General features: G+C 38.8%; 1 protein-coding gene across 1 annotated transcript in view; it reads left to right on the top strand.

The window, feature by feature from the left end:
* The first annotated feature begins 3,586 nt into the window (after nucleotides 1-3,586).
* Nucleotides 3,587-9,084, top strand: part of LOC150109683 (caspase-6-like) — a 272,422-nt gene continuing 266,924 nt past the window's right edge. Inside the window, exon 1 of the mRNA XM_090413966.1 lies at nucleotides 3,587-3,693. The gene's annotated coding sequence lies outside the window, so the exon portion shown is untranslated. The remainder of the gene's footprint in view (nucleotides 3,694-9,084) is intronic.

The raw sequence follows: 9,084 nt of genomic DNA, 5'->3' as shown, positions 1-9,084 counted from the left end.
CAACGATTCGCTCCTTCCACACTTCTACTTCCTCATAGCAAAACTAACATTATAAAGTGACTTTTATACATTTTGATGTGCCAAAATCATGTATTAGGTCATCAAAGTTAATATCTTGTAAATTCTCATGCTCAATGCTCATTAAACTTAGGTGGTTTAATTGTGACTGTGGTGTGCTGTTTCTTAATTCATTTTTAGTAATTTAAATTTAGTTCATAATAAGAGAATGGGGCCCCTTAAAGAGCGGTGGCCACGGCGGCCGCCGGGTTCGCCGTTACCTGAAAACGGCCTTGCTGCCAGCCTATTTAAATTATCCTACAAGATATCTACATCATTTGAATTCACTATCGCTCTTCTCAGTTTTGCATCATCAGCAAAACGGTGGATATTTCCTTTCAAATTTTCCCATTATCATTAATGTATAAATTAAACAACAGAGAATCAAGTACCGAGTCTTGAGGTACATCGCTAGTCACCTGCCTTCTACTGGACTCAGCTCCTCCATAATTTACTCTTTGATTTCTGTCCATCAGCCACTACCTAATCCAAATCACCAGCTTTGGGTCCATACCCATTTGCTCCAATTTATGCAACAGAATCTGTGTGGAATCCTGTCAAATGTCTAGTAGTATCACCGAGTAATGATTTCCTTTATCCAACTCTACTGTTACTTTATTATAGAAAGTAAGTTATTAAGGCAAGAAATAACCTTTTACAAAACCATGTTGCCCTTTATAAAGTATAAAATTCCTGTCCACCCAGACCTGAATTCTAATTTTTATCAATTTCTTCAAAACCTTAACCACCATTCCTGATATACTGATTGGCCAATAATTTACTACTTCTGTCATGGAGCCTCTCTTATGTAGGGGAATTAATTTCCCCTCTATTGGAACTTTACCAGATATGAGGCCTAAATCAAACACTGTGGTCAACGGAGGTGTCAATTTTCTTGCACATTCTCGTAACACATGAGCCGATATGCCATCAAACCCAAGGCAGTATTACCATTACGGTTTTATAATATACTAAACATCTATATTTCTTTTATCTCTAGACCTTCATCAATCAGTAACACATTCGACACTGCTATATTTTAATATTTTTTAAAATCTCATGTTCAATGCTCATTAAACTTAGATGGTTTAATGAGCATTGAATCCCTTCAAAACACAATATATTTTTCCTCCTTTCAAACTCCACATCCGTTACACCCACTGTTGCTTGTTTTTGTGCGTGTTCTTCTCTCACATTCATCAGTACATCGCTCAGTAATCTCTGTGTATTTTTTCTACACTTTCATTCTCATTTTAACTCTTTCTCTTTCTTCCGCACTTTCGCGGCATCCTCCTTATCTCTCTTTCTAATATTCTTTCATTTCTTGACTTCCTGTAACTTCTGCTCTCTCCCTTGCTCTCACATTCAGCTGACTCTCTTTCTATATCCGACCCATTCTTGCTCTTGTCAGATCAACTAAACTATTCTCAAGTGTCATAATATTTATATTCATTGTCCTCAATTTAGCTCTCATCCATTCCACTTCCTTTCCGGCTTCATCCAATTCTCTTTCGAGGCGTTGCAATGGAGACATTGTAGAGCGAAATAAAAGGTAGGCCATTTTCACAGGACTGTAGATCCACAGCAACTTGAGTTTAATGTTTAGCACTCAGTATTAGACGGATGGGTAACTGGAGCAATAATCCGCTCCAGCCTAATTAGTGGAAATAAGACTTGAATTGATTGGCTGTTGAGTGTGAAGGCTTCTTCCTTCCCGTTATAGTCATAAGGAAAAACGAACAACTTTTGAAACTCCTGTGATGGCATTTCTTAAGGAAATTTGTAAACGCTTTCATTTTTTATGTTTGAAAGAAACACACACACACACACACACACACACACACACACACACACACACACACACACACACACACACACACACACACACACACACACACACACACACACACACACACACACACACACACACACACACACACACACACACACACACACACACACACACACACACACACACACACACACACACACACACACACACACACACACACACACACACACACACACACACACACACACACACACACACACACACACACACACACACACACACACACACACACACAATGAGAAAATAGGGTCAGACAAAATAAAAAAAATTATTCGCAGAACTTTAGTAAAAGATATTTTCGTATAATTCTTCATGGTATCTCTGTGCCATAGGAAAATCAGGGCAAACATGCATCCTTCGAAATAGTTCAGGCACAAACATGTTTGAGCCGGAACTATTTTCAGGACGGGGCAACTCGTATATAGAAGCTTATAACTTCACACCACTTGCCTTAGTATTCCATAATGCTATGCATTATGGGAAGGGTCACTACCCAGTCTGGTTTCGACCTTTATTGAGGTCTTGTCAGTAGGAGCCAGACCCAGAAGTGATACCAAGCTTTGCCTTTCACTTGGATAAAGGATTAAACCAAGTATGTAATTTCTTGGTTTCTTTAATGTATAGTATAACCAGTGGAAAAACTTCCAACAACTGTTTTTAATTCAGAGCATTTTAATAATAAGGTGTGACAACTTTTGGCAACTCGTATATGGAAATATGACTTCTGCATTACTTGAACCTTGGAATCACCTCTGGGTCTGACTCCCACTGACTAAGCCTCAATAAAGGTCGAAAACGGAAGGATATGGGCTTTGCATTATGGGACATTAAGTCAAGTGATGTGAAGTTATAAGCTTCTATATACGAATTGTCCTAGCCCTGATATTACTTCAGGCGCAAACCTGTATGCCTACACTTGGATAAAGGATTAAATCAAGTATATAACTTCTTGGTGTCTTTAATGTATAGGGATTATAAAGAAAAAGATGATCAGCATGCCCATGAGCAGTATCAGGCATATGCAAGAATGGTTACCGTTTTGTTATGGAAAAAAAAGCTAATAATAATAATAATAATAATAATAATAATAATAATAATAATAATAATAATAATAATAATAATAATAATAATAATAATAATAATAATAATAATAATAATAATAATAATAATAATAAATGGCCTGTGTAGCTCAGTGGAAGTTGCACTTACATCGTCTGCATTAGGCCGCCCGAAGATAGAATTATAGTTTAAGTCTAGTCGCCTACTGGAGGAACTTTTTCTAAGCCTTTCATCGACCATTTCCAGAGTTAGCCAATCTCTAGTATGTGCAAGTTGGTTTCTCCCTCCTGGAAACTCGGGTTTTTCATTAAAATGAAGAAAATCGACTGTAGCACCCTCATTATTTCAATCAGTAACATATCCTGTTAGGTACCAAGAGATGACAGCACTTATTTGACTGTCTCTTCATTCGCTACTGCTTATAATTGGTAACAGCCATCTCTTATTGGCTACCAGTGGAGATTGAACCACTGTCCTCTTAGTCTCCAAAAGCTAAATAAATTTAAAAGACCTAGCCTACTCCCTATAAGGGAATAAAAGGCGTTAGCTGAATATTGTTGTTAATATAATTTTAGAAATGGCGCTTGTGTTGCTAGTTGAAGTGATGTGTGCGTCCATGGCTCTTGACCGCAAGAAGAAAGCGTCATAAGTTCTATTCTAGTCGTCGACTAGAGGAACTTCTACTAAGTCTTTTTTCGACTGGCTCCCTAGTTAGTCGATCTCTGGTAAGCAAAAACGGGTGTTTTCTTCCGGACTTGGGTTTACGGGACAAAAAACTCGCCTTTTTTTGTCCCGTACGATCAAGCTACTCGACCGTAAAACCCTCACTATTTTCAGGCAGTAAACATAGTGTTAGGGTTATGGACCACGAGATGGCGACACTTCTCCACTGTTCTTTTTAGCGGATGTTACGTACATATTTAGTGATGAGAGTCTTGTGCCATCTATCTACGATTGGCTACAGGTGAAGTTTGAACCTCCCCCTCAGTCTCGAAACGCTAGATATTGCTAAGACAGCCTCGCCTACATCGTATGAAAGGTGTTAACCGATTATTATTATTGTTTGTATTTTCAGAGGAGGATTTAAACAAATCAACAGACTCAAAGAACTTTGGAGGGATGCAGCTGTTTGTGCTGCTCGAGAATTGTAATAGCTACGTGTGATAGCACGTGTTTTAACCCTTTTCTGTACTCTTTAAGATAAGAGTATAGATCCTAAAAACAGGAAATCGTTCATTGCTTATAATGCATGTGCTATTTCAGAACATACTGATAACACTTATCGGTATTATTAATGGTGTCCGAGTGTGTCTGTTTTTGAATGACTTCTTTCCAATTTCATTGCTATAATTATAATAGTGTTTTTTTTTTTTCCGGAGTTAGAACATTGCAATATTTTTAAGTGTATAAATTGATATTTTAAGGTAAGTTGAAGAATGTTTTATGGAATAGTATCTTTTTATGTCATCTCTTTATCTCTCGGTATCAGTCATTTAAAATAATATATATATATATATATATATATATATATAGCAATATCATCTCCAACTTTTTAAAACATGCGAGGGTTGATTCTTTTTTCTTCTATAACAAACAGTTATTAATTCTTGTTAGTGAGTCATCTAAACCTTGATAAACGTCTCGGAATGTAGAATTAACCTTACAGAAATGTGACGTTCTATTATCGATATTCACTTTTGGGGCGGATCCACATGCGAATTTAGGGATGTTCACGTTCTGCTTTTAGTATTTATATACAGTAATTAATCCATAGGCAATAAATAAATAGTATCACATTTTTATTGTAATCTGAAAGATTTCTGTTTCATGTAAGATATCAATGATTGTAGTTGTTTTTGAATTATGATACATATTTATTCAAATAACTGGACTGTGAATGTAAAGATTACTGTGAGTAGACACGCTTTGTCAATGTTTTTTTTTTTTTTTTTTAAATTGTAGATGAATAGGAAAGGTTGGTCGATTGGTAGAGCCTCTGCTACTAATAGCTTGAGCAAGTTTGAGCACGGTTAGTAGTTGGACGGGTTTCAATCGTTCGATGCTGTTGGCACACTCTCCCTCGATGAGTCTTAGGACTCCTTGGAGGTGTCACATAATAATAATAATAATATATTATTAGTGAAACATTTTGAGTAAATTATAGAACTTTTATCATCACAACCAGAATGCAAACCCCTGTCTCCACATTCTCTTATGGTGAAATCTAATACATCCTGCAATGTTTTCAAAACAGAATGTAAAAATTTAGACATTTGAACTGGCACCTGTATTTCTCCTCCTTTAATACCAGATTGTTTATTCAAGTCTCGCTAAAGAGAAACTTCTTCATATTATTATTAAACAAGACCTCATGGAGTCAAAGACTCATCTAGGAGGTCCTTTTATCTCGCACGCATCTCATCATATTCAAACTCCTTGCAGACACCACACTCTCAGGCAAGGCATTCCAATCATTCACAACTCTGCACGAAAAAAACCTGCCTCTCACTCCCCTACTCGCACCCTCTTTATACAGTTTCCAGGGATGACCTCTGGTTCTCCCCTGATCTCCCACTATTCTCTGTAGAACTTCTCCACCATTGATCCTATAACAACCCCTTACCAACTTGTAGGTCTCTATCATATCTCCCCTCTTCCTTCTCTCCACTAGACTCTGCAAATTACATCTTTTCAATCTTTCCTCATACTCGACATTCCAGAGGTCAGAAACTACCTTAGTCAGCCGCCTTTGGACCCTTTCCATCATCTCTTCATTCTTCTGAAAACCAGGTGACCAAATCTGGGCACAATAGTCCATGTGTGGCCTAATCAAAGCCTTATACAATGGAACAAGAATCTCCCTACTTCTACACGTCAGTGTCCTCCTCATCATTCCCAGAAGTCTTTGTGTTGTCTTCACAATTTTGGCGATGTGTCCCCTAAATTTTAGATCCTTATCCACTATCACTCCCAGATCTCTTATTTCCTCTACTTCCAACAATATATTCTCACCAAGCATAAATTCTGCATCCCATCTTTGTTTTCCAAATTTTAAAACCTTACATTTCGCAACATTGAACTCGCATCCCCATTTGCTTGCCCAATCACTCAATTTATTCAAGTCTTCTTGCAAGGCCACAACATCTTCACTACTCTTTATGGTTCGTCCCAACTTTGCATCATCTGCAAACAACTGAATATCTCCATCCAAATCTTTGCCAATATCATTAATATACAAGTTAAATAGTAATGGCCCTAAAACAGATCCCTGAGGCACTCCACTAGTGACTTTTCTTTTCCTGGATATTGCACCCCCATACACAACTTGTTGATACCTATCAGATAGCCAGTCTCCAATCCAATGCACTAATCTAATATCCAATCCCATCTGCTCTAGTTTGACTGTCAACTTATCATGAGGTACTCTATCAAAAGCTTTTGCGAAATCCAAGTATATTACTGTGTATCCTTCTCCTCTGTCCAAGGAAGCAGTCACTTTATTGTAATAAGTAAGTAGATTACTAAAACACGACCTCCCTTTAGCAAATCCATGCTGTCCATCAAAAATTATACCATTGTTGTCAACCCAACTCTGGATCCTAGTTCTCACAAGCTTTTCCAACAACTTAACCAGAACACCTGACACACAGATAGGCCTATAGTTTGATGCTTGAGTTCGATCACCTCCTTTATGAAGTGGCACAATCTTGCCCTCTTTCCACTCTTTAGGGACTTGACTAAGTGCAAGACTCGTATTAAAAAAATATGTCAAGGCAGGTGTCAACTCTCTGGCACATTTCTTCAGAATACGCGGTGATATATTATCAAGTCCCACAGCCTTATTTACATCTAGTTTACTCAACTCCCCAAACACCTCTTGCTCACTTACAGTCAGTCTCTCCTCCCCATCATCAACTGCTCTTAATCTCTCCATGAAGTCACATTCACAAGATCGAAAGAACTTTATGAACTGCTCATTAAGTATCTCCACCACACATTCTGCAACTGCTGTCTTTATACCATTTCCTCCAATCAATGTCATCCTTCCATAATCATTCTTTCTTTTGCTGGCTACATATCGAAAGAACTCCCTAGGATTCTTTTTGGCTTCATTAGCTAACTGCTGTTCATACCTCTCTTTAGCTACTCTCACCAACCAAGTCACCCTCCTTGCCTGGTCTTTGTAGACCTCGTGAAATTGGTTACTTCCACTTCTCTTATGCTGCCTCCACAATGCCCTTTTTCTCTGTATTGCATGCTTAATCTCTTTATTCATCCATCTCACGCCTACCTTATTTAACCTTCTCACCCATGGTATACATTTAGACATTGCATCTACTAAATAGTTTTTGAAAATTCCCCGAGCTGCATTGATCTCTTTTCCGGCTAACTCCTCATTCCATGCTACACCTGCAACCGTCTCCTGAGCTCTTCATAATCCCCCCCCCCCCCTTGTAGTTCCACATATGCCCTTTTTTCACAGGGGTCCTTGCACTGCTGGCAACCACCCAGGTAATCACCTCATGGTCACTTTCACCAATTGGTGGATGATTTGATACCTCATTGATAATTACATCCTCCGATGAGATGACCAAATCCAAAACCCTTAATCCTCTTGTGCACTCTGTTACATACTGTCTGAGGTAGTTATCCCTCAAAAAACTCAAACTCATTTTCTTTACTTTCAGTTGCTATCTCTTCATTCCAGTCTATATTGCTATAATTAAAATCATCCATAATGATCACCCGTTTCTTATTTGCTTGGATTATTTGACTATACATTTCACAATCACCACAATCCACATTACCAGGTCTATAACAACATCCCACCAAGTATTTGATTCCATTCACCTCTATCTCACACCATACTGCCTCAAAACCACTGGCCCTATTTCCCTCTTGCATCTCTACCTTTTATGGACATAACTCTTTCTCTATCATCAATAGCACTCCCCCTCCCTTTTTACCCCTTCTATCCTCACGAAACACATCATACCTTTCCATCTCTATTCCTGTCAGGATGTCATCCTCATCTAACCATGTCTCACTTATTCCGACAATCTCTGGGTGCACAGACGCAATTAGTGCAACCATTTCATCCGCCTTGTTTCTTATACTTCTAGCATTGGTATACAAACACAACAACTCATTTCTGGATCTACAGCTAGTTCCACTGATACCACTCACTCGATGTGATCTCTCCATGCTGGACTGGGGCCATTTCCCTTTCTGCTTCTTCATTTTAGAACCCTTTCCAATTCCATCTGTTTCCTTTTGATCCCTGATCATCCCATTACTTTCCTTCCTACACATGCTCTCACCTCCTCTTGGAGCATCCACCTTTCTCACGCTGTGTATCCCTGTCCACCCTGAGCCTCCCCATTTCCCTGCTCCTCTTGCACACCCATTCTCTCATTTTCTATACTCATACCACTCACTTCCCCATTCATTTCCACTCCTTCAATCTCTCCTGTCTTACTCTCCTGCTCTTCCACATCACTCCCCTCTTGATCTGATTCATTCTCTCTATTCACTTCTCCACTTTCCAGCAGCAGTCTCTCCAAGCGACTCGCACTATAACCACTTAAATGCAGTCCGTCGCTCCCATACAGCTCACTTCATCCCTCAAACTCATTCCACACATTAACAAACTGTACTCCCATCTCCTCACACATTTCAGCCAGAATATCATTCATAATCCTTGCTCTCCGCCTCATTTCACCACAATCATACCTAGGCAACACACTGACCACCCTTCCTGTCACACTATTCTCCTTTATCTTTCCAAGCAGTCTCCTGACATTCATTTTGACATGCTCTTTGTTCTCTCTCAAATCATTTGTACCAATTAATACAATTAACTCTTTTGCTCGTTCCCGCCTCATATTCAATGCCTCAATCACCCTACTCATTTTACCGCCTGGAAAACATACCTTGTGCATTTTATCCTCTTGCACACCTTTAATACTGGAGTCGCCATACAACGCCACTCGCTCATCTTTTGTTAACTCTTTCATGCCATCATTATTTATTTTAATAGTTTTGACCTGAATTCTCTTAATTTCATTCCGCATCCATTTCATTTCTTGCTTCATCCAATCCAATTCACCTTCCGA

This window comes from Typopeltis vanoorti, chromosome 2 (assembly GCF_054136105.1).
Source record: "Typopeltis vanoorti isolate ZY-2024b chromosome 2, IOZ_Tvanoo_1.0, whole genome shotgun sequence".
In the NCBI taxonomy this organism is placed as follows: Eukaryota; Metazoa; Arthropoda; class Arachnida; order Uropygi; family Thelyphonidae; genus Typopeltis; species Typopeltis vanoorti.
This window is presented reverse-complemented; position numbering and strand designations above follow the sequence as displayed.